This window comes from Cyprinus carpio, chromosome B11, assembly GCF_018340385.1.
Source record: "Cyprinus carpio isolate SPL01 chromosome B11, ASM1834038v1, whole genome shotgun sequence".
Taxonomy (NCBI): Eukaryota; Metazoa; Chordata; class Actinopteri; order Cypriniformes; family Cyprinidae; genus Cyprinus; species Cyprinus carpio.
In genome coordinates, this window is record NC_056607.1 from 10612842 (window position 1) to 10638385 (window position 25544).

At 37.0% G+C, this 25544-nt stretch overlaps 1 protein-coding gene across 1 annotated transcript in view; it reads right to left on the minus strand.

The window, feature by feature from the left end:
* Positions 1 to 25544, minus strand: part of LOC109069213 (guanine nucleotide-binding protein G(i) subunit alpha-2-like) — a 62319-nt gene that overhangs the window by 16060 nt on the left and 20715 nt on the right. The gene's annotated exons all lie outside the window — the stretch shown is intronic.

The window sequence follows — 25544 nt, forward strand, 5'->3', positions numbered from 1 at the left end:
ACTCCCTAATTTGAACATTATATAAACACACAAAACATAACGGCCATATGCTAGAATCAACAAGCTCTCACAAGCACCCTCTAACATCTCAAAAACAAACATCTACGTGTCACAATGGCGTATCTGATACGGACTGGCACATGTTTGTGCTCTGGGGAGCGTGTTCGTGTCACATGACGTGCAGCTCTGAGATGTAGCACTGCCCCCCGGCCGTCAGTCTGTGGCCCTCTTACACAACTCTAAACACACGGATTACGCTGCAAACCGAGCGGAAAACTGCCCTCAAACTCCAATGAAATGGTATCCGAAGATGCACAAAAAAAGGAAAGCCTGAAAAAGAAAAGTAAAGAAAGCCTGTGTGTGTGTCAAAAGATGGCCTACTGATTTCAAAATCACAGTGATAGCACACCTGTCAACGTGCCACACACTCACATCCACTTAATCTACGTGAAGAGACGACTTCACACTTGAGCAACTGCTGTCAACACCTCAAACATGCTAAATCAGTTCTCCCACATCTTACGGAGACGGCAGCCGTTCAGACTTCCGTCACGCATCAGTTTGTAACTTTCATTTGAGAGACTTTTGCTCCCACTGCACATTTAGAAAGTTGGTGTAAAGGGCTTTTCACACCAAGGATTGTAACTATAATAGGGCCCTAAGAAACCAGTTTTTTTTTTTTTTTTCAGTTGTAATGTTTATGGATTCAGATTAAATGGTTTAATTATTTTTAATAATCAAAAGTAATGTGTATTCACCTGAATTCATAAAACTTTATCAGTGTGATGATTTATGATAATGATTATTGTAAATGTAATGATTTAATACTAATTTCTTATCAAAAACAGTTATCAAATGCAATAAAGCAATAAAAAAAAAAAGTTTTTAATTTAAACACTTTTAAATTCAAATCAAATTAAAACTTAAAAATGCATTTTTATTGAAAAATTGTGTGATATTCCTGAAAAATAAGGTTATAACTATTTTATTATTATTATTATAATAAATGCTACGGCTACATGATCTAACTTTAAAATGATAGTTCACCCAAAAATTAAAACTCCTGTCATTAATTACTCACCCTCATGTCTTTCCAAACCTGTAAGACCTTCGTTCATCTTCGGAACACAAAAAAATATATATTTTTGATGAAATCCAAAGAGCTTTCTAACCCTCCATAGACAGCAGCGCAACTGACACGTTCAAGGCCCAGAAAGGTAGTAAGGACATTGTCAAAATAGTCTATGTGACATCAGTGGTACAACCATAATTTTATGAAGCCTGAGCATTTACAGTAGTTTACACTTATAAAAAAAAAACTATTTTATCGTCCCTGTGTATGGACACTAATATAGTTCTTGTTATACTTGGTGAACTTGCATTGTGCTCAATGCCTTAGAGGACAGACAGGAGACGGGATAGCCCTCATGGGAAAATAAAAGCCTGTATGACTCAACATGTCTATTGTGTATTAGTGTTCATACATCTAGCGATGTGCACCTGCAGGATGTGGCCATGTATGTTTTAGTTATTGTCTGTGAATAAAACTGGCACCACTTCCACGGAATGCTTTTAAACCATGACAAAAGACTAAAGGTCATCACATGAGCAGAACTCAACCAAACAGTAATCGTGAATTACCAGAAAAACTCTTAAACAATCATAAATGAGCTACACATGGAAGCACGCTACATCTCTTCAGTTTATCCAATTACGGTTTTAGATTCTTCGCAGTGTCTCTGAACTGAAAATCGTGTGCCATCTCCTATGAAACTAATTTTAAACATGATCAGCGATTCGACTGGGATGGCAGCCGGGTTCTTCCTGTATCAAAGAACATTTATTACACAATGGCCTGTATTTTCAGCACACTACCAATTAAACCTGACCGGTTTTCATTTTATGAGCTCATGCACATCATTATTCACTTCCAGTTTTTCTGTACTAGAAAAAATAAATGCAGTAGTAAAGACTCTACGAATTATTGGTATTGGAATAATCTGAAAATAATTATTGCACATCCCAAACAATAAATAAATAATAATAAAAATGTAAATTTAACTAATTTAATTTAACTTTAAACCCAAACAGACTCAAGACCTCCACATGCGTGCAAAAGACCTGGTATCAGGTATCAGGTGTTGTTTTTGCATTGCATTGGTCCCATCACACGGCTGCAGATCTGAGGGCAGGCGTGGGTGTGTAAATGACAACATGGGCTACGCTAATGAGAGCTCACCAATATAGTACAGTGACGTGCCAGTGAGCTCAGGTGTGCACTCCTGATCCGGAGCCAGGTTGTCTGGCTGAGGTTGACTGAGTTTTTGTGGTCATTATGGTCTGAGGAACACAGCTTCACAGTGGAAACGAGAATAATTCGTTTTGTTGCTGCAGCTGCGACCCAGGTTACCACAGTACACATCTGTCTCTGTCCACCCTGCCTGTCTTAGTTTCTAGCTTGACCATGACTTAACCAGTTTTACGGCCTCTCAACTGCATTATGAAATCAAAAGCAAGTAACTTACCTATTTAAAAGGCTGAGATCATGCATGTGATCCATCTAATCGCATTTAAACAGACTTAAGTTCTTGCTCTCGCTCTCTCACTTCACTCGTCCTCTGGGTTTTTGTATTCATTGCTCCAGCAGACAGACTTGACCACAGCTCTCCGCCCTTTGTGGTGCGGTTGCTAGGCATTAGCTCCTTTCTGCTCAAATTCTAGGAATCTCCAGGCCTCCACAAGCAAAGCGTGATCTCTCTGACTGTTCACTTAATAAATGCATCTCCCTCTTCTCCTTTTTCTTCTGTTGTAGTGTTCGCAGGCTAGTCTAATAACCTGATGCTAGACTAATAATCTGATCCGAAGAGAGCCTTTAAAAACAACACAAACAAAAAAATATATATATATAATAATGATAATGATTATGATGATATAAAAAAACATGGGCAGTTAACAAAAACATGTATTTTTTAATTACAAATTAAAAAAATATTCATTAAAAATATTTTTTTAAAATAAATAAATAATAACCTAACCTAAATTAAACTAAATTAAATTCAGGGAGTCACCATCAAATTCAAAATAAATAAATAAATAATTAAATTAAATATTTTTAATAATAATTTTTTATGAGCTGTGTCAGAGCTGAACAATTCAGTTAAATAAAATAGGATTAGATTAAAAAATTAAGAATAAGGAAAATATTTAAAATAGTTTTAGGGGTACAATATAGGGTTATAGGTTAAAATTAATATCAGTACATCAGAGCTTTGCCATAGTGAATTGTGTACATGCTCAGGAAAAATGAAGTAAATTAATATAAAGCAAATAATAAAAGTAAATATAAAGTAAAATAAAAAACATGAAATTCAGAAAGTCATCAGCTGATTCAAAAACAAAAATAAGATAAATGTTGTTTAAAATAATTTTAAGGGTAGGATATAGTAGCTTTTCCTAAACATCAAATATTAGGGTGGCCAAATGCGCCATTCATACAGGACACGCCCCAGCAAGGATTTTAATATTGCCTAAAATATCCAGGTTTCGGCTGTTTGCACTGTGCTGATCGATTCATGAAAGCTATAGAGAGCAGAGCAGACGGCTCTTTATGCTTTCGAATCGCTCTCGCACCTACTTTGGTGTCTTTTTTGACCGGTGCGCAGCGATGCTTCAAGTCAAACGAACGAACAAACATGTGCACATATTTGCATCGCTTTGATCATTCCCTGTAGATCTTCCCTTCTCATGCGCAGCCCTACGATTGGTCAATAATGTACAATACCTGCATGTTATTGGTCAAACTGCTTTGGATGTTTTAGGCAATATTAAAATCCTGGCCAGGACGTGTCCTGGATGAATGGCTTATATGCCCACCCTATCAAATATCCACATTTTATTTTATCATCTTGCAGTCCTAATCTTGCAGTTTCCTTTGTAATTTGTATTCTAAGCATTGTAATATGTATTCTAAGCATCCCTTAAAACATATGCAAAGTCAAAGAGCTGAAACAAAGGACAAGAAAAGTCCATTAGGATTCTCTGTGCAGAGTACAATATTGCACAATATTGTGGTGAAACTCTTCATGGCAGCATAATTGTAAAAGAAAAAAAAATAACACAAACAAGAAATCATGCACTCTTTGACACAATACATACAACCGCACACTTTCACACCAAATACTTTGGATTGATGAAGTGATGGTTTAATAAGCACTGAACATCCTTGCAGTGCCTCTAGGGTCATTTATAATGTTATTTGCCTGCTCAAACCACCGCTGGATAATGAAACGGCAAAGACAGAGCTGTTGTTAAAACAAACACTTTTGATGCGGCTCACCCTGATCAATGCTCTGGTGGAGACCGCAGACTGATGATGCCCCGCAGATGGGTGAGTGTGATTGTTTTTATGTCCCTGTTTATATCTAGTAAATGGATAAAACTGTCAGCCATTTATTGGGCTGTCTGAAAAATTTATTTGTCTGCTTATTTATGGCTTTAATTTTTCCCCCCAAGTTTGGATCATCGCCCTCTAGTCAGATCGATAGAGTTCAGAAATGTTGTTCTGTACACGAGTGAGACAAAAGTCCAAATGTCTTGCACATTTGTTTGGTGGTTTCACAAGGTATTGCACACATTTGTAAAACCTGAAACACCAACACACACACCATTCCTTGGTGACGTAGTGAGAAGTTTGTGTGTTCAGTAAATAAGCTTTTATTGGTCTGTGGGCAAGACACCTTCAAAACCTTGACAATAAACAGAGACTGTGCATGTCTACAGCTTGGTTGCACCTGCTGGCCAACTTTAACACACAAAAGCTCTGTTTAAAATTTACTTGCTACTTAGAAGACAGCAAAGGCAGGACATTAAAATAACTTAGCACTACACAGGCAGCATCTTGAAATTAGAACAACTGATTTCAACAGACAATGTTGCGAAGCTAAGCTAACAACGTGATATTCTAAGGATGAAAATGTATAGCATTATATTGGGTAGTATATTGGTAGTATATAGTATATTGGGTAAACATTATTACCATGTTACTATGTTCTTTTGATTAAACAGTGCAGTGCATCTAGATACATCCTGAAAAGTTTTTTGAACTTGATTTAGTATCTTAAAAAAGCAACCCTTAAAAAAACAGCATGAATTGCAAGTAACTTGCAAAGACATCTGTATGAAATATTACAGATGTATTAAAATATTAAAAAAGAAGAAACATCTCGAAACTCTCGATGTGATGTGGTCAATCCAGAAGGAATAATAAGTGAGGCTTTTTGGAAAGCACATTAGCATGCATTTAAAATCACAACTTCCACAACATCTCACACGTGTGTATTAGTGGATGTGTGATGTAACACGTTGGGAAACGCAGAATAGAAACAAAAGACCCTTTCCTCATCCGGCTCCTAAGATGCCAAAGAGCATCACGTGGCCATTGTCCCAGAGTTCCCCAGTTTCCACCAAAGGAGGGAAATCCATGCCAGTCCCATCCGCCTGGGGCCATCCTGCTCCCTATAGGCCCTTATGGGGCTACAAATGGTCCGTGTGTGTGTGTGTGTGTGTATGTCAGAGGGGGCGGAAAGAGAAGGACAAAGAGGCCAGTGTGAGTGTGGCTCTGGTTGTTTGGACAGCAATGTCACTGTTTACCATCATTTAGGTCACAACAATTACAGCTGAACCACACACACACACACACCCACACACACACACAGTTAGAGCCTCTAATGCCCCGGGCCTCCATCAGCACTGCAAAACTCTTCATTCAAACAGAAGGGAGGCAGCAAACACAGACAGAATATAATAGCACTTGCATGGGCCCACTGCACTGTTAGGATGAATATGATTGCATCAAACAGAGGCGTTAACAACCTAGTCCACTTCCAGCTTCAATCATTTTGTCTCCTCTTAAAATTACAGCTCTGAAAGTTGGACAAAGAGCCATGTCAGATTTTTGAAGCTCAGCAGAAGCAGCAGTAATGAACTCCTAATCAGGCTGTTGAGTTTGTCTATAATTTAGGGTGGTTCGTTCTTTGTTCTTAGCCTGCGGTCTGTCTTGGCTAGCTTGGACTGCACCCACCAGTCTGGTCTGGTCTGGTCTGGTATGACAGGCTGTTCAGATGGTGCGATGTTTAAATATTCCAGCTTTTATGCCGGCTGGCTTTCTCCAGTTCTGTTAGTCAGTATTTCCTTATAATTAATAATAATAATTCCTTACATTTATATAGCACTTTTCTGGGCACTCAGAGCGCTTTACATAGAAGGAGGGTAATCTCCTCAACCACCACCTGTGTGCAGCATCCACCTGGATGATATACTCCTTACATGACCACTCTGGAGGAAGTGATGTCAAAACTACAGGAATGAAGAAGTTCTCAATGCCATGACCACATATAATATCACATATAATACCCACACTGGTTAATATCATGAAGAAATGACCAGGTTACACTTGACTCCAAAACATATTTAATTTTGATAATTAACAAAATTATTAAATTATAATTAATCTATTACCTTAAGAGTACATTAGATTTTTTTCAGGACTATTTTTCAAAAAAAATTAAAAACCAAATAAAATTGAGTAAAATGAACAAATAATTTATAAATATGTTAAAATTCGTATAATTTGTATAATTGTTTTATATTATAGTAATGATGGGAATAAGACCCTTGTAAATTGCTCAAAAAAAATGTGTCACAAAAAAACAGTCAGAAATGTCACTAAAATGAAGTAAATATATAAATAAATCTTCGATGGTTCTAAAAACAAGCCTAATTTTCTTTATACAATTTTTTTTGTTAATTGCCACTTTTTTGGTGACCGAGATATGCACTGAAAACTGCTAGTCAATTTCACAATTAATTACCAAAAGAAAGAAAGAAGGAAAGAAAGAAAGACAATACACTGAATTAAGACCAAAAGATGACAGACATTAACCCTTTTGCGGCGAGACGATACAACTTTTTTATCCTGTAACAGTTAAGGGTAGATGTGGGTGGGGAGGAAGCAGGTCCTAGATCAGGGAATAAGGGAACAAAAGGTCTGAGCAGAAAGCATTTCCTCCAAATCCCATAAGGACAGAGGGAGAGAGATATTGCCCAGAGTTCCTCCTGCCTTACACTTCCACATCTGTGGTCATACAGACCCAGGATGCAGGAGGTCAAAACAATGAAAACATTTCCCAAGGCAGAATACAATAGCACACATATATATGGTATAATAATTAAAATAAGTATTATCAATCAATCAATCAATCAAATGTTAAAATATATAAATTATTAAAAATATAAAAAAATAAACATGTGGTGCAGTCGTGGCCTAATGGATAGAGAGTCGGACTTGTAACCCGAAGGTTGCGGGTTCGACTCTCAGATCCGGCAGGGATTATAGGTGGGGGGAGTGAATGTGCAGTGCTCTCTTCCACCCTCAATACTACGACTGAGGTGAGAACCACCACACCCCCAATAGCTCCCCGGGCACCGCAGCATTGGCTGCCCACTGCTCCGGGTATGTGTGTGTCCACTTGGATGGGTTAAATGCAGAGCACAAATTCCAAGTATGGCTCACCATACTTGGCTACACGTCATGTCACTTCACTTTTCACTTTCACTTAAAATAAATTCTGGTCTCTCGTTGGCTCATGTTCCTCCTTATATGAAAGTCATGTGTAATGAAATGGCAGGTCTTTTTATCCTCTACAAGATAAAAATTTTAGGTCTAATTGCTATGAAAAGGAACATCACACCGCTTTTCAACAAACCATGTGATTTGAGGTATCACATCCATAGCAAAACCGGCTAACACATGTTTGTTAATAAAGCTGAAGACATTAAATAAGAGAGATAAATCAATAAGACCCCTGCCTCAACAGACTTTAAGAGAAAAAGTCTGAGCTCCATGTGTGAAAGTTAAATAACGACCAATTCATTTAGAAGCACGACGGTCATTCTCATGACCTTTGACCACGTGTCCACTCAGCACACGCACACTTCAGTAACCCACATCACATGTGCCCTTGGCAAACAATCAAAACAATGAGGGATAAACACTACAAAGAAGTGAAATTTCTGAGTATTCTCCAGCTGCAACATCTGCATCTTCTGCCAGCTCATGATATGTTTAATTAGGGAAGCACAGTGTTGTTGAATGACTCTAACAGGTCCATTTAGAGGCATGTTGATGTAAATAAATTGCTTGGTTAGAGGTTATGCACATAGTAATATCTATTAAACACCTGCCTTCAGGGCCCTTGTGAATAAGAGAGTGAGTTTGTGTGTTTGGCTGGGCAAAGTATGACTCTGGTCTCATTAATCTAGGCAGACAGCAGAAGGACGGAGCATTGTGTGTGTGTGTGTGTGTGTGTGTGTGTGTGTGTGTGTGTGTGTGTGTGTGTGTGTGTGTGTGTGTGTGTGTGTGTGTAAGTGTAAGTGTAAGTGTGAAATTCTCAAAGCAAGCAAGCAGCAGCCCAGAGGCCTTGAAGTCTCCTGGCAGACGGCAGATCTCCTCTGAGCTCTCCAGTCTAACTCATCTAGAGAAACCCTCTCAACACATATAAAAACACATCAGATGCATCAAAAAGATTTATATCCCTCAACGCGGAGCAAAACTCACAGACAACGAGTTTTATCACATATGAACACACGCTGTTCTCTTCCCAGTTTTGGTACCTTTAGGCTCATGCGCACCTTCAAATCACTGACAAGCCATTTCAAGCTTACTGCACACAAAAAAGCAAGTGCTTCCTCAAAACTATGGCATGTGGCATACCCCAACCTTTCAAATGTTATTGTTTTTTTGTTCCGTTTTCTCAAGTCTATTCCTACAAGCAGTACAGAACATGTAGAATTTTCAGCCATGATGCATTCTATTTAAGAAATATATAAAAAATAATGATATTAATCCACATTCATCCAGTCAAAATACCATAGTTATGATATTTGTATTGTGTTAGGTGGGGCACTAGGATTTCCACAATGCGTGGGGAAATGGAATCGCAAGATCCAGTCATAACAATGGAATTTACTGTATATAGTAATATATACAGATGTATATATAGATAATCAGATGAGCTCAAACATCACTCAAATCCGCTGCTTCAAATAAATGATCTGCCCGCCACCCACCCGCAATTAATTAAAATGAATTTTTTTATTACCAGACCAATGGATTATCCGCAGCGCCTGCAGATATAACCACCATCCGCGCATCACTAGTACATAAGATGGAATTGACCAAATTTTAAATGAATAAATCAAAGTAGGTCAGTATACTTAAATCAAAATTCCTTAATAATAATTAATGATAGTACTACTACTAATGATAAAATTATTATTAAAACATTCTTTTTAAGGAATATTTAGCAGAAAAATTATTTACCAGATTTTATTTACCAGAAAAATGTAAATACACAACACAAAAAAATAAATAAAACAAATACACAAAAAATAAATAAATAAAATAATAATAATAACGTAATTATTTATAAGATCAATACATTAGACATGCTTTTGATTATGATAATTTAATGAAACCATTAAAATGGAATCCAGAAAATTAATGGAAATCACAGAATTTGCTAAAAAAGAAATGAATTAGTGAAAATAACATTTCATAGGGCCCTAATTTTATTTTTGTTAAACTTTTATTAAATTACTGTTAAATTGTGTAGGTTTCATGATTTAGACATGCTTTTTGATTAATATTTTTTAATTTAACTATTAAAAGTCTAAAAATAGTAAAACAGAACAAAGTGGAATCCAAAAAAGCTGAAACTGAAAAAAAAGATGAAAAAAAAAAAGATTTGGAAACAAATAAAACAGATTTCATAGGGCCCAAGTTAGGATTAGGGGTATAAGCTATTACAGATAAATCCAAAAAAATAAACTGTGTTCAGTCACTTTATATGTTGTTGAGCAGACCGTCTGCTCTTCATAAAAGTCTGGCTAGGCAACACTAGCCTCAGTTTCAGCTCTCATCCGCTTGGCAACCGTGCTGTTTGCGCTGATCGATACGTAAATGACAGTAAAAGGTTGGAGACTGCATCCCATGCACTGGCTGAGGGGTCAGACAGAGTTGCCATTAATAGGTAAAGTCTTAGATCTGGGCAGAAAGAACAACTTCTGGTCTGTCTGCCGAGTATGCAGATCTCAGTTAGTCATTTCCAAAAGTAATTCTCACAGTCATGTGACTTTTTAAACCAGCACATCCTATTACCATCAAGACTCTCTCCTCTCAATTTTATAGACCAGGGATGAATGAGCGTAGATAAATGCGGATGCGTGGGGGGAGTCTAAGTGTTCAGCACAATCTTGCTGCAGATCTGACTAAACAGAACCGGGCGATTGGCCAGTGAGAGCGTGTGTGCATTTATTCAAGAGAGAGAGACAGAGAGAGAACAGTATGTGCATGACTGATGTTTTAAGCATCTAAAAATCAATCAGCCATGTGAACCCTTATCCGAGGTGACGGTTTCTTCTAGCTGACGTACAGATCAAAACGGCTGCTTTGATTAACTACACAAACAGGAAATCCCCTTTAATTCCACAGCTGCAAAAGAGGACAAATGAACAAAAGCATGTGACTGTCCGGAGACTATACAATGAACTATACACACATGTACAATACAATAAACCACATACAGACATAAACATACACAACCAGACACTTGTATGAGTCAAGAAAGGCATGAATGTGAAAAGACACTTCAGATGCTTCCGGGTACTTAAGCTGCCATTGTTTTAGAGAAGGAAACCCGACATCCACTTCAGAACAGAATGATGCTGCAACAAAGCTTAATCTGAAAATCTGTACAGCTGGACTTCCTTCTGTAGACAAGAGTATTCCTCTAAATAGTGGAAGTACACTGGTTACTAGGGTTGATGAGTGTAACGGATACATTACAGCAAATCTTACAATTGCCATGTATTTGCTGTTTTTATTCTTGTGATTAATGTGTCCAGATGTTGTCCACATACACTCTGTAGCCTGAAACGCGCTTCTGATCGGAATGTTATCCGATCAGCACGTCCTGGTCCAGAGCTAGTTGAGGACGCATTGTGATCAGATCTCAGTGTAATGTAAATGCAGTCCAGCCATCGTGTCTGCATTTGCAGGTCGACATCACGCAAAACGCATTTCCTGAGCACCAAATCAGCATATCAGAATCATTTCTGAAGAACTCTGAAAATCATTTGACACTGAAAACTATAGTGCTACAGTTATTAATGTGTTGTATTGTTGAATCCATGGTGAGGCCCAGATTTTAGTACGTCATGGAACAGACGCTGTACTCGCCTCAGACTTGAATTGGGCCACCAGAGGCTCCAATAAAAGCACGACGAATGCATTATGCATACCTCCATTAGTGAGCTGGCTTCCTGGACACACAGAAATAAATTATGGATAATGGCGACAAAGCATAAGTAAGAAAAAAGAAATGTGAGAGAGAGGAAGGAGTAGTTCCCATTTGAACTGTACCTGCATGTATAAGGTTAGGCAAAGAGAAATATAGATTAAAAAAATCTGGATTCATAAGATAAGGAAATTGATTTGATCATCCTTTTTCTATTATATCTACTTGTTTTCTTTTTATTTATTCTAAAAAAGAATTTAACATAGGCCTACTTGTATTAATTTCAGCTTTTATTAATCCACATTTGTGAAGTACCCCGCACTTTGAACTCTCTGAAAGCCCTGTGTTTGATTCCTGCTCTAGGCATAGAGAAGAGCTTAATAAAGCCAAGCCACTACCCCATGCCAGGCAATGCATTACTAAAATATCATTATCGCTTCGCGGGGGTGGGGGCACGGATACGACCTTCAACAATGAACAGCAGTTCAATCATTATATTACCTAAAAGTGGTTCAGCTCAAATATAGGCAACAAATGCTGGATTTTTAAATAAAGGCTCCACAGACGGAGGCACTTCAGCCAAGAGATGAGGGGATACAAGGACAATTCTGCATTAAATGTGTAACGCGCCAGACTTTGCTATTGTGCCGTTTTGGCAGAGGCACGTAAGAAAGCAACCGAGGCAGAGTGTTGACAGATGCCTGTTCATACACACACTTACGCAATGGACAGAACACACAAGCACCAGGCTTGATAATTAATTCTGGCAGAAAGGGCTTCTATCAAAGGAAGAAGTCTGTCTGGCGCTCCAGGTTGCCTTGAAGCCCAAAGAGAAGAAAGAAGAAAAAAGATTCCAGACAGCCACACACAAACCAAACTGCCCTTAAAGGGTTAGGTCACCCAAAAATGAAAATTAGGCCATAAATTACTCACCCTCAAGGCATCATAGGTGTATATGACTTTCTTCTTTCAGACGAATCCAGTCAGAGTTATATTAAAAATTGTCTTTGATCTTTCAAGCTGTTTAATGGCACTCAGCAGGTGTTGCAGTGCTTCAGTCCAAAAGAAGTGAAATAAAAAGCGCCCATCCGTTAAAAAAAAGTGTCTCAGATTTAATGATCTGGATCCGAACCAATTTCATTCTAAAGTGACATTCAACTGAACCTCTCCCAAAGCCAACCTGGGAGCTTTATCATATCAAACTACGCCCGACAAACGACCCCTAATCATCTTCCATCCACAGTGGAAGAGAAATTAGTCACTGTAGCCTCCAAACTCTGGATTGCTTTGATATGTATTAGCAAACACCAACTCAAAGTGCTACTTTTTGGCATGGAGTGAATATAAGGAAGATGGTTGATTTAGTGACCTATTTCCTACTCACCAACATCGGAATCGGCTGTTAATGGCTTTAAATGTAAATATCGGCCTGATATGAAAAATTATGCCGATAAGTCTTGCCGATAAGAGGAGTACATTAACTCACATGTGGTCAGGGTGTGCTAGCGATTAGATCACGTCAGCAGTGTGGCTCAGTCTTGAAGCAAAGTTTTGCTTGAATGGTGATTGGATCCCTGCATTTAAACTGAGAATGCAGATACAGATTGTCATGTTCATGTATGATAGAGTAACCAGTAACAGGACATGCAGTGTCAGCCTCACTGGGTCCTAATGCCCGCTCAGTAAGGAGTTTTAATTCTGTGGGGGGGCGCTACTGGCCTACTTCTAATAAAATGAAAGCAAAATACACAAATAATATTTAGACTGTGTATCTGATTAAATAAAGCAGTAATTGATGCCATAAAATCATGAGTATGTTTTGATTTAAAGGTCAGAAAAAAAAAAAAATTACAAACGTGACACTTAACAATTTTATATATACTGATTTATTCATTAATCTGTAATATGTTATATTTTTTAAACAAATCAAAAGCTCTACAAAACTTTCTGAATTTTTACAACTCTTTTGCTTTAGACCATTTACAGATGTTTTATCTTAAAATAAAATGTTAAGGTTACCACTGCATCATACTGAAAAAAAATAAATAAATAAATAAAAAATGCAGTGATTAAAATATAGTTTATTTTTAGCTATTTTCAAATCTTCAATGTACTGTCATTGTAAAATAACTATTTAATTCTAACAAATAAGTTCTTGTTAAAACTAACCAAAATTATAAATAATTATATATCAGATATTGGCATCGGCTATCGGTAAAAATGAGTTATGAAATGAAATTATCAGCATATCAGATATCGGCAAAATCCAATATCATGCATCCCTAATTATTAGTATTTTAAATATTGATTTTAAGTTAGTGTTAGATCACAGCAAAGATAAATCTAAATGTAAAAACAGTGGAAACCAATCCAGTATCAACCAATGTATATCCAATATTAACCAAATCAGTAAATTAAACAATCTGTAATATTGGCAATATGATACAAAAAGAGATTTGTTTTATATTAAAGACACTAAAAATCCTTATCTATACATATAAAAGAGATATATTAAAATATTAAAGAGATTTTTACTAAATTCACCTCTACTTCCTATAGGGAACTGAATCCAAATGGATTCAAATATGCATAAAACCTGAAAAGCACCAACGCTGTTCTTTTACATCTGAAACAGGGTGCAAGCAGAGGTGAAAATATCTGCTTTTCATCTCTTCAAATGAAATCGGAGTTCAAAAGAAATCTGTGGCTCAGGGCCGACGATCTCCAGACCCTGAGCTCAGGCTGAGACTTGTCAGAGGTTAGATACAGATGGATGGTGGCCAGTCATTTACAAGGCCTGGGCACTGTAGGGAAACGCATGAAATTCCCAGAAGACAAACTGTCATAAAATTATAATATCCCGAAGGCCAAATCCTGACAAATTTTTTTATGATTTCATTTCAACTTCTGAATATTCGGGTAAAAAAAAAGCATGAAACTGAGTTAATACTGTTTCTCTTACACAGTAGCAACATTTCTACACATGCAATTTGACATCAATTAAAAATGGGTACTAATAACACCTTTATCCACGGTCATCTGTGTATATTAACACCCCTTCCATTCTTTCATTTAGGTTAGCAGCTTTAAAAACAGGTGGTATTTTAAACCAGGCAGTAATTAAATGTAATTTTTTTTTATCAAAGGTAATTTCTGTAGTCTTCATTGTAAAAATTAAATACAAATTAATGCTTACCACTAAAGTTATAAAACGTATTCAGTCAAGAGCCGAAAGTGATTTTCTTTGTCTTTTGTTCTTTGATTGACATGACAGACAGCAGCAGGAATATTGGACTGCGGTCCCTTTAAGTGTTTATCCACGGACCCAATATACTGTTACACAACATGCATTCTCTTTCTCAACTATTTAACGTTCCAAAACTGACTGTGTTTAACCGTATTCTCACCAAGATGGGCATTTTGACATAATTTTGTATGTATTTGAATGTTTTAGCACAGTTAGCCACTCATTTTAGCATTTGTGGCTCACAAGCTGTTTGAGACTGAGCGCGGCTTGTGCGCTACACTAATATACATCAGTGGTGAAACATGCGAGAATGACTAAAATAATCCACAATACAAGCACCATTTAACTGGCGTGAATGAGACGTGTGAGAAAGATGTGGTCGTCAGAGAGAAGAGAGCAAGAATGCGCGGCTGACATGACGTTATTGTCTGTGCCGCTGGTAACAAAATGGATCAGCTCGAAATCAGAAAGAAGTGAGACTGATCGGCCGGTCACCAATCCGGGCCGATCATAAGGAAAATCGTCCGATTCCAATCCCTGGCCGATCAATTGGTGCAGTTCTAATCAAATTAACACTGCTGGGCAGAAAATGTTAACATGTTGTATTAATATAAAAATAAAGCAGTTAAGGCTGTCATTGCAAAACAAAAAATAAGATCAATGTTTCATTTTTACAATGGAGGTCAAATGTAAAGTGATTAATATCAACAATCTGTGTTCTGAACAATAATCCCCATGCAAACTAGAATATCTTGTATTGCAAAATATTGCTGCACACTGCTTTTTTTTTCTATCAATGAAAAGACTATTTTAACTTAACTATTAAGTTAAAATAATTATATCAACCTTTTTTCCTATGCAACGCTGTGAAGTCCAAAATTGATCCAGTCAATTTATATATGAATGAATTAATTGCTTGTTTGTGCCAAACTAATAATTCAAATACGATTAAAAAATTTCACATTTTAAATAACTACTAAAATTAAATATTGATACTTGGGGAAATATCATAACACAACTGCATCAATTTTCTCCTCTCACATCTAACAGCATGCGTGACTGTGACTGAGTTAGGTCTATAAAACTCATTAATTGATGCAATTTATCCTGTAGCCAAAGTCAATGACTTATTAATTCCTTTTGTACTTATAAATATTAAAAGTCTTACTTCAAGTAGGCTAGTGCGACACAATGAGAGTTTAATACAAATATATTAATTGTTCATAGTGTCATGTGTGGAGCTTATTTTGTATGCTACCGATGTTGCAAATCAGTCTGCTTACGTATAGACCATCAGCCAACCCACTTACAAATTATCAGCGTCAGCCACTGAAATATCCATATCAGTCAACCACAAGTCATTCCCTACAATTTGACACACCCCTCTTTGCAATGAAACTATAAGTAATTTAAAAACTCCAGCACCTTTAATCTGCCTCATATGATTAATTATTTATGCCTCAGGTTTAAACAGACAGCTCAAACTAAGCAATACGTCCAGTTCTCATCTCAGTGATGCTTTTGTAAACATTCTGCCTGGCAAGCCATGCTAATGGCTCCTGCGTCACACTACAGATTGAGAAGCAATGATTTGGGAACAGGCCAGCCCTCTCTCAGGGGCCTACACTCGATCGGTACTGGGAACTTGGGAGCTTTGAGAAGAAATGTTTGTATCTCGATTAGCATCAAGCGAACTCAAAACAGCCTAATCTGCCTTGTCCCCTGATGCACACGCAAGTTCGGCCTACAGGAACAATATGTTGTGACAAACAAGCAAAGCCCAATCAGTCAATATTTCTTGATTGTTCCTGTCATTCAAGTTTTAATTTCCTTGGTGAGATTGGTAAATAGGTATCAATGCTTTACAGGACTTACTGTTTCCGAATTCTCGGAAAGAAAACATGTCCGACCACAGGAAGTTCAGTCCCATTTACATTGCCATAGTGACCTCACCCAGCTAAATTCAGAAGAAAAAAAACACAGGAAATGTAAAGAGAACAGTGGGAAAGAGGTGTGGTCAGAGTAAAAATATTTATAATAAGGGCAAAAGGTCTCATCAGACCTACAATGTTCATTTATTATTTGAGGCTCTGTTAAAGCATCATTTCATTTATTAACTTTGAAAATATATGCTCAGATGCCATATCACATTATATCTAATATACCACCTTCCTCTAAAAGATTAAAAATATAGCTAAAAGAATAACTACAGATAGGGGAAAAAAAATTCTCAGTTGTCCTGAGAGCCAAAGTTGGGCCGGAGGATCATGTAGTCACTGTGGGGAGGAACGACATGATTTATTTATTTATTTTTGCTTTTTCAAAAGGCAGCCACTAATGCTCAAGGAGGCACTGTATGACTGATATTTGAACAGGATTCCGATTCAATTCGATACTAATTTTTGATATATCATGTACAGTACAAGGTAAAATTTCTCAAGGAAAAAGATCTCTCAACTAACATTGTAAAATATACAAGCATACACGAGTCAGTTGGTTACAGTTAACTGATTTTTATTACGTTACATAAAAATTAATATTATGTTTTTGAAAAATAAACATTTACTGGTGGCTGTCATTAAAACTTGAAGGATTTATTCAAACATAAATTGATAATGAATATGTTATGTGGTGCATAATATATTTAGCAAAATGCTACTTTCTAGAGTTAATTTTTCTAGCTGACTAACGAGTTTATGGTCACCGAATAGTTTCGTAGGTAAACGTTACGTAACACATAAATGACAACATTTAAACGCTGACATCTTTCCGCGGGTGAATCTTTCCACTGATTAAGCAGTTACATGAGACAGGATACAGATTTTGGTACATTTTACTGTTCTTTTAACATACCTTTGGACATTCATTCATGTTTATTTCATGCTGTGACTGGTATTAAAGCAAAGATCAGTTTACGTATGCTTCGCACTGCTTCTTGTTGAACTGAGGTGATACAGTAATCTGTCACTTCACATCGAACAGCGCCAAAATGGCATTTATTGTTTGAATATTGCTATAAAATGGACAGAATTTGAAATCTGAGCCTTTGTTTCATATCATAAATAATGAAGCACAAAGCTTAACTAATCAATTCTTGGGATTTAAGGGATTTAATCAATGTTGTTTAGTAAAAATGATAAATCGATACCCAGCCTTAATATATACATATATAGTTATTTCAAAACTGATAGTTTTACCCACCCAAATGAATTCCCATCTGTGCTTAAGCATGTCATGTACTATTTGGTACCACATTTATACATTTAATTATCAAGTTATCCAACAGTACTTTTGTTTTGATGCAATTTATAAAAAAATGACAGTGCAAGCTTGCCCCAGAGAAGCTATGTGCATTTTGCTGTTTGCAATTGTTGACACCTCTAAAAATACAGACAAGGACACCCTGCACAGTAAATTATTGCTATTAAATACATTGCACGGTTTAAAAAAAAAAAAAAAAAAAAAAAAAATCTACAACAGACTTTCAAGCCAAAATATATATTTTGCAGTATGCACCCTGATCGTGGAAAAGCTTCACACACCAAAACCCTGCTGCTCACTGCTTTGAAACAAAACAATATAACTGACCTGAGATCAGCAAGGGGAACGTGTAGCTGCACCTGCCGAATGGTTTAGTGGAGAGGCCTGACAGCACGCACAAGGAATACGGAGCGATTGCCCCCCACTGCGCTAACAGAGATGGCACTGTTTGAGACAACCTTCCCCTGAACCTTACACGGCCCTCAACCCTGCTAATGCTCTCTTTTCTTCACTCTTCTTTTGTTTATTCCATTTCCTTTTGAGGATTCTCCCTCTCTTTCAAATGCAGCTGACAACTGCCACAGTTTGGACTAGGGGTGTGCAATATGACGATTTTTGATTGTGGATGATAAAAACATCTCCACGATTTGCTTTTGAAGAAATATTCTAGTATCACGCTACAGCGCACATTCTATCAGCTGCAGTTCTGGCGCCGCCGTCTCAAGATACTGTACAACGCCACATACATTCACATCAGTGTTAACTCAGCAGTAGAGTCACTCGCACAGGACACTGCACATATTCACAATCACAAAAGTACATTATTTCCATGCATTTTAAATCCTTGCCAGTTAAACATTTCAAACACGTTCTGTTCTGACATTTGCTATTTCTAAGCACATATACCCAAAGCACGGGCACTTAAAAGCCTGTCAAACAGCACCTGATTACTGAATTAAGTTATTTTTTGACCTAATACTGTCAAAACACATAAGGTTTACATAAAGAGTCAGTTGGTTATGTCTAAAATGAAAGTAAACAGTTGAGAGAAAAAACTGATACGTGCCTGTATATTAGATGCGTGCAGCTTTTAAAGGGACAGTACTAAACATGCAGCCGACTGTCATTAAAGGTATAGTTCAGCCTAACATTTATTTTCTGGCATTTTTTTACTCACTCTCATGTTGTCCCAAACTTGTATTAATTTCTTTCTTGTGCTGAACACAAAAGAAGATATTTTGAAGAATGTGGGTAATCAAACATTTGCTGGTCCACATTGAATTTGATAGTAGGAAAAAAAATACTATGGAAGTCACTGTGGACCAGCAACTAAAGAGCATCAAAATAGCATTTACTTTCAGTAGAAGAAAGAAATTCATTCAGGTTTAAAAACTATTTTTGAGTAAATGATGGCATAAAAATGAAACACTATTACAGAATTGACAGACAGATGACATCATTTTTATTTTTGGGTGAACTATTCCTTTAACATTAAAAAAAAAAAAAAAAAACGTAAAGAGAAAAAAACCTTCACTGCTCGTGACTGAAGAACTTTACTGAAGCAACTACAGTTGCTTTAAGAATCAGTCTATATAGGCCTAGTATTTTATTTTTATATTTGTTCATTCAATTTCTTGAATGTTCCTTCTAAATACACCTATTGGACCTGAAAATAAAGCACTGTTTGTTTTATTGGTATATTATGTGTAGTTGTAATGTGTATCTTTGTTCTTATTTTTAAATAAAGATAAAATAATGACAAAGATTTTTATCTTAGCGAACTTTGGCCTAAATATCTGCCTTTTTTTCATTACCTTGAAAGGGTTTGCCTTTATAATAGGGAAATTAGTTTGGCTGTAATGCTCAGACAACTTGCAAAATAGTAAAACCAACATTACAAAATCGTGAATCGTGATATGACATTTTTTCCATATCACCCACCCCTAGTTTGGACTGTTGAGAAATAAGGGAGACGAAGTAAATAAGCAATCCCAGTAAAGGATACATTTCCAAAAAACAACCAAATTCATCTGAATTCTGTTAGAAAGAAGAACAGCTGTACACTACGTCACAAATGGGCTATTAATAATACAAAGAATGTGTCTAGGAAGGATTGTTTGGTCTTGTTTCTTGCGCAGTAAAATAACAGCTTGCAAGAAAAAGCTCACATAGGTTCAAAAACTCCAAACACAACACTGCTTGAAGTCCAAAAGTGTTTCACCTCGCTGAATGTGCAAACAGCTGGCCGCAGTCAACACTTTCATGAATGGCTGTATTATCATGAACTCCCTTATTCCCAGCACTTCATGCTTCGCACTTCAATTTTCTGCCTTTCTCCCTCTCTCTTTCACCCGCCTAAACAGGCCTGTTTGCTTTTAAAACAAACGTCACTGCAGTCTCATGGAAACAAACATTGCAGCTAGGCCAAGCTAGCCCTGCACCACTTTATATGCATACAAAAACAATTACAATGCATTTTAACATCTCATGTCAAAGCTGGGCTGTCAATGCCGGGCTAGCATGTCAACAGTCAAAATTAAGTTTGATGCAATTTTATCAAAGCATAAACTTCTATGACGACTTTAGTGAAACACTTGTCTGACTGTGGCCAAGTGGCATGATAAAAGTGGCATAAAAAAACTTGATGTAGCAAAGACTGTTTAAAACATGGTAAGCAATGGAGTCCTAGTTGTGACATCCCATTTTCTGGAGAAAGTAAAATCTACTATACTGCATGTGAAATATAATATGCAGAATGAGTCAAGATTACAGATAAGTTCTCAGGGCCTCAGTCTTTGGCGGTTACTGCAGCGAACGATTGCTATCGCCGTCGTCTTTAGTTGTGAAAACACAACTACGTGCTTTAGTCTGAGGGCACAACAAACAGAGGGACAGATACGGTCATTTACCGCTAGCAAGGTAAATCTCTGACATGATAGAAGTGTGATGGAGGACACTGAGCTTGTTGAGCAACAAACAACCTTAAGTGACTTTGCATTAAAAAACTTTGACATGGGTTTGTGAACGTTCACATAGGAAGAGGATGGGGTGTGTTTCAACGTGCCACTCTGCTAAAAGGAGCTGAAGGGAAGTTGAGGTTTTGAGTCAAAGAACAGTCAAGGCGTCATCAATGCAAAAAAATGTGGTTAAAATGATTGTGACTTGCAAAGAAGAGTCTTTTTAGTGTTTTGTAAGGTTTTCTTGAGGGTTAGTTCACCCTAAAATGAAAATTCTGTCTCTTTTACTATTCCAAATCAGCATTTTTTTATTTATTTTTTTCTGTGGAACTCAAAAGATGATATATTGAAGAATGATCTCTTTACAATTTAAGTCAACAGGGACCAAAACAACACTGGAGCGGTGTTGTTAATGTAATGTAAAACTTTTAAAAATTGTTTTCGTTAACTGAAATTAAGCTGCTATAAATATTAGATGAAAAACAGAAATTCTGCCTTGGCAACTAACTGGAATGAGTTTGAAATAAGCTGAAGTATTAAAATATTTATTTTAGCTTTTATTTGTATAAATAAAAATATTACGAACATAAAAAAGCACACCACTAAATTCCTAAAACTTAAAATAAAAATGAAAACTGAAAATATAAAAATAAAAGGCAGTTCAAAATATGATAAATACAATAGTAGTATATACATAAAACTAAAATAACACTGCACTGACTTTCATTGCATGGACAAACTTTTTTTTTTTTTTTTTTTTTTTACAATATATCTTTTTCGAACACAAGAGTATGACAGAATTTAAATTTTTATGTGAACTGTCCCTTTCAAGAGACAAGACGACAAACCTTGTGCTGCTGCAATTGAAAAATATTTAAAGAGGAAAAAGTATTTCAAATTTAAGGAAGAGAAGAAAGGGGAGGGTGCAATATGCAAATTCTCATACTTACTTCAGAAACCTCAGGAAATTGGCATCAATGACAAAAGACTCCTTTGCATTTTCTTCTCTCCTCATGAGGGTCAGCTACAGACATCGATAACCTTTAGAGAGTCACACACTGTGACCAGCAAAGCGTTTTTAAATGCCACCCACTCCGTCTCCACAGCCCTTCTCAACACATTGATTTGGACGAAGCAAGCTCAATGAAGGGAAGGCCATTTCCAGAATTCCCTGTAGTAAATAAATCACGTGGAATGCAAGAGAAGATGCGCAAAACAAAAACAACAGCGACTTTTACATCTTTAATTACATCTGTGAGATGTCACTTTGGCCCAAGCCTAATGAAGTGTAAAATCGTGTCACTCACAGCACGTCAGCCATAAATGATTCTGCAGAAATGCTTAGATGAGCAGAGAGAATTAAAAACAAGCTTAACAAAACCAAAAATAAATATGTGGGAGGAAATATGCCTTGATGGTTCATTTTTTTAACCGACATTCTATTTAAGTTACCAGTTCAATCCCATGCTCTTTTGGTGACCATCCTTCTCCATTCTGTCCAAATATGATACCCTGAAACATTGCCAAACTGAAGAACTTCCTGTCAACATGTGCAACACTGATTTATACAGAGCCAAAACTCCAGCCTTACACATTTCATTACCGCTTTTCAGGATGAAGGATGGTGTCACAATTTTGTAATATAGTTCCTGGTAGATTCTGGTTGTTTTCCCATCAGGCATAGTGTTGGTTCAATGTTAAAAGTTTGCTGCAGAATCTTATTATATAATAAATTACAACGTGTTTGAAACGTAGAAGACAAATCTCCTTGGTGTATAAACTAAAAGGAGGAACTGTCTTCCTAACAGAGAGGGGAAAATACTGTGCATGTGATTTGGTGTCTGTTATTCATTTATCATAACTGATGCTTGTGGAGAGCTATTTGCTTTAGATCACTGCTAGGGTGAAACGGTGTCACTATCCAAACATACTTCCTGCCTAACAGGAAGCTTGCGTGAGGGTTCCGCCCCAACCCTTCCTGTTCTGGATGCCAGCTAGCGTAGCACAAAATATCCGCCCTTCATTAATGTTTCCACAGCACTATAACACAGATAACGCTAAAGACGGTCACCTCTGCACTGTATTGTACCTTACTGCAACAAGTTTTCAACACCCCTGACTCAACATCTTTCAGTCAATTTTGGCACACTCGCTTCCACCTTTATTCAACCTCAAGCAAAAAAATCGAGCAACTTGAGAACGCCTGACTGAAGGACAAAGAGTGTAATAGACAGACATTTGACTTTCCATTGTTTCAAGGAGTTCAAGGCAAGGTGCCCGGTTTTCTGTAACTCGTATAAACAAGGCAATGCTGAAAATTAAACATTCTCCTCAGCTCTTTGCTCCAAGAATGCTAAATTTTCTTGCAACAGGACTTTTAAGAAAGTGAATATGTTGCATATAAACAAGTTTTATGATTGTTTGGCATTTCAAAAATTAATCAATTGATAATAAATTCCTTTACTTCGATACTGAGGATTTGTGTGTAACATCACAAAAACAACATCAAAATGAGCAAAAACTGCCAGGAAATGTTGTCAAGCCACTATCTCTGTGACCCAAGGGAAAGAGAAAACGACTAAAGCAGAATTCAACTGCTATATAGCTCCCCATTACCATCCTGAAGAATTCACGGTATAAATTACAGAAGATAATGACTTTGCCAGCTGATGTTAAAAAGAAAAAAACCTTAAGCCTTGCTTTCTGAATCAGAGGCACGTTTTATTAGCATAAGCAATCTCGTTTAAGTTTTCAGTTGCTAATTAATTTCATTTAATGAAAGTTCTGCACTGACAGACCCTTCAAGACGGCTTTCCTGTAGCCGTATCCATGGTTACAAGAGCTAGGCGAGGAAAACTCAATTTAGGAGGGAGTTCTGTGGGGTTGAGGTGTGAGTCTGTGTGTGGCAGACTGAAATTCCAGGCTTCCAAGGGAAAGACTAAAAGGAGCTTAAAGGGAAAAAGAACATCACTAACCTCAGAGTCATTCAAGTTGAACTAGGGTATCAACCAAATACAGGAACAACCGTGATAAATGTTTACAAGGAAAAAAGTAGTAAGCAACCATCTAAAACTCCCTATTCAAAACACCCCTGCCTATAGACAGCAACATTGCCCGTCCATTTTTACAGCAACCTTAGATGGGTTTTCCCATTGGGATTTTACAATGTCTTGGTAACAAGACATGAACCAAACCAATCAGCTACGAAGTGAATAACAATATTCGAAAAACTGGACAAAAAGACACTGTAACTTTCTAAATGGCTTTAAACGCCCACAAAGCATGCAAATGAATTAAAAATGACAGATAAATATAAAACTACTGATTTAAAGATGTTAATTATACATACAGTAACAGAATATAATTGTAATTTTTTTGCTTTTTTTAAGTAATTTAAGAGCACTAATGAGATATTTAGCAGGATTTGCTTGTCATAATTCTGTGATTAGTAAAGATTTCTCTGCAGAATCATGGGTAATGTAGTTTTTCTGCCACAAATTCTGCTATTAAACATTGAAATAAATTGAAATAATGTAAAAGAATGGCTTACAAAAAAGCATGTACCACTGAGTAACAAAAACAAAGTTATCGTTAAAAATCAATTACTCTTTGGAGAAAAACAGTGGGATGTTTACTTCCAGAAGCCAACTCTATTACAGTGGCAGCAAGCTTTAATCTGAGTAGCTGATTGTCGTTTATGAAATATGTGCAACTGACATGCACGAGTACGTGTGAGAACACGAATGGGGCACTGGGTCATCATGTTAATGGCACTCACAGTGTCTTATGTGCATGCAGTTAGAATCACTGCACTTTAACCTCGAATAGCTCAGGTTTCCAGCGCTCGTGCCGACTATAAAATAGGTCTTTTATTCCAGACAGCCTCTACAAGCTTTCTCTCTGGAACTTACACAGCTCAATTCTTACGTGCTTTGTGTAATCACATGGTTTTCTTGCCCTTGCTCCCCGTTTCCTGCATTTCTTTCTTGTTTAAAGAACCTTTGCACTCAAGGCTTGGGATTCAATGGATGCAAGATTGTGAAGAAATAAGCACTGTTTTTTTTTTTTTGTGGTGGATTTCATTAAAGGGACAGTTCACCCAAAAATGGAAAGCTCTCCTCATTTATTCACCCTCATATCAATTCTAACCTGTATGACTTTATTGCTAAAGCAGAATACAACCGAACTGTTATTTTCCGTGATTACTTACTGTAAAGTACGCAACCGTATAATTGTGGTTCACTTACATCAGAGAACGTGACACGTTATTTGTCACCTGTTGCAAAACACTGAATCACAGCATTTAGAAAAACCACATAAGTATATGGTTTTATATCCTATCTTTTTCCCTTCTCGCCACTTTCTTCTCTCTCTCATGCACTTCTCACTGCCCTAGAGATCTCACAATCAGGTAGCTGTGTATCCTGCCATTATCGATCGCCGTGTCCCATCTCCTGCAACTGGAGTGGTGTGAAACACAGCTGCCCCAAGCTAATGATTAGCCCAGCAGTGGAGGAACAGCTCTGACATAGACTGTTCAAAGGTACAGCAGCACTGTGCCGCACTATTCTTAAGAAAACCTTTACGAACAACGTCATAATAATAACAATGCCGTGTGGCAGACCATCAGATCCCATTCGGGCATAAACATCAAAATGTGAAGGTTGAGGAGTCACAGTGGAGTTGAGATGATCGTAAAGACTCGTAGGCTCTCTGCTGAATTAC